Genomic DNA, 2,453 nt, shown 5'->3' with positions numbered 1-2,453 from the left:
GCCTCAGCCTCCTGAGTAGCTGGGATTACAGGCACGCATCACCATGCCCAGATAATTTTTTGTATTTTTAGTAGAGACGGGGTTTCACCATGTTGACCAGGATGGTCTCGATCTCTTGACCTCGTGATCCACCCGCCTCGGCCTCCCAAAGTGCTGGGATTACAGGCTTGAGCCACTGCGCCCGGCCTGATACTCTTTTTTTTTTTTTTTTTTAAAGATGGGGTTTCACCATCATGGCCAGGCTGGTCTTGAACTCCTGACCTCAGGTGATCCACCCACCTCGGCCTCCCAAAGTGCTAGGATTACAGGTGTGAGCCACCGCGCCCGGCCGACTTTGATACTCTTAAAACAAAAAATTTTTTTTTTAATTTAAAAGTAAAATTTATTTTTTTTTTAGAATTGGAACCTTGCTGTGTCACTCAGGCTGGAGTGCATTAGTACCATTATAGTTCACTGTAGCCTTGAACTCCTGGGCCCAAGCAGTTCTCTTGTCCCAGTCTCCCAAGTAGCTGCCACACTCTTCTAAGACTCTCTTTGTCTGTACACTGGGGACAATTAACTCCCTTAATTTACCTCATAGGGTTTTAATATGATAGAAAGTGAGAGTCCTTTTTTAAGCAGTAAAGCCTTAAAAGATGCAAGTTTTTATTTTTAAATTTCACCAATGATTAGTCTTGGGGCAAAATCACTTGGGTGATATGTAGAATTTGTCACTTTGTTAGACTTACATTCATTCTGATGAGCTATTTTATTATATGGTCAGCCACTATCAATTCAACTTTCAATGTAACAGGTTTATTAATCTGCTAATTTGCTGGTGTTGATAGACAGTTGTTACCAATCAGCTCACTATAAATTCAAAATGATACACTGATTTTAAAACAACCGTGAATATCATCTTAAGGATCATCATTCTTAAATGAAGGCATAAGTAAAGACTAACAAATCCTTTTTATTCTGTTATTAGGTCTCATTTTTTTTTCTAATCCCACTTGAAAAAAAAATGATAGTTTTTCCATTATCTCATAGGTGTATCATACTATACTGTGTGTTTTAAGAGTTAGGCAGGGTTGTGAAAAAAAATTTAAAAAGACTTGATCCCAGCCTTGAAGCTTTATAGTTTGGGGAGGCTGGGTGATATGAAATGCTATTTAACAAAATAAGACAGTACAGTTGGTTTCCATTATTTTCCTCCGTTCACTTCATGGGTTCTTGAATTTTCCTCCTTTCATTTGATAGTTTTTTATTTATAAGATTTTTGAACTGATGAAGGTGAGTTTGCATTGTTGGTCGTAATTACACATTAGAAACCATCTTGATTTCCCCTACCCATTAAGGCAAAGTTCAATACTTCATCTGTACTTGCTAATATAATAATTTTTGAAAAACATTTTTACCACAGTATTTGCCACATGGCTTTAGTCTTATTTCTCCTAGACCACAACCTTACTTTGGGGATCTTTATCTCTATTGCTTGGCATATAATAAGCTGTACAAGAAAAGGACAAAACTTAGTGATGCTAGAGAATGCTAAAGAGTATAGAGAATCTGGTGGGGCAACGTCCTATGAAACAATTGAAATGATCATTGATAAGCTTAAAGGTTTAGGGAGAGGAAGGTTATAAACAGAAGGCAAGATAGGTAAAAAAAATAATAATAAAGGTGAGATAGCAGTACTTATTTACAGGTCATTGAGTCTAGTCAATTACATTGGGGAATTATAAGGAATAAGTTAGGAGTAAATAGTCTGAAGCTAATTTATAGAGAACTGCATACCAGACTGAGGAGTATGAATTCCCCCTTTGGTATGGGGAAACTAATTTGGTCAATGGGTAAGCAAAGATAGTTCCTCTTTTCAGGTTGCAGAAGTTGGCCCTGCATTTAAACTTAATGTATTTTTTGGAGGGTAGTTTCCTCATTTAGCAGTTGATTTGTATATATCTCTTTCAACACTGGAAAGTATCTATATAATAGCTTATAGGTAGAAACAGACACCTTAATTCACACATTCTGTGCTCTAGCTGTTCTTTGTAAACACTAAGTGAATGCTTACTTTCATCCCTTTGGTCTGTTTGTCAGAAATCCTTTTCTGTTGCCATGCTTCCAGCTCCTATCCATCTTTCAGGTTTAGCTCAAATTCCACCTCATCTAAAAAAAGCTTGACCTAGGCCGGGCGCGGTGGCTCAAGCCTGTAATCCCAGCACTTTGGGAGGCTGAGGCGGGTGGATCACGAGGTCAAGAAATCGAGACCATCCTGGTCAGCATGGTGAAACCCCGTCTCTACTAAAAATACAAAAAAAAATTAGCTGGGCATGGTGGTGCATGCCTGTAAACCCAGCTACTCAGGAGGCTGAGGCAGGAGAATTGCCTGAACCCGGGAGGCGGAGGTTGCGGTGAGCCGAGATCGCGCCATTGCACTCCAGCCTGGGTAACATGAGTGAAACTCCGTCTCA

This window comes from Sapajus apella, unplaced genomic scaffold (assembly GCF_009761245.1).
Source record: "Sapajus apella isolate SASKATOON/1434 unplaced genomic scaffold, GSC_monkey_1.0 scaffold653, whole genome shotgun sequence".
Taxonomy (NCBI): Eukaryota; Metazoa; Chordata; class Mammalia; order Primates; family Cebidae; genus Sapajus; species Sapajus apella.
Note: the sequence above shows the minus strand (reverse complement) of the source record.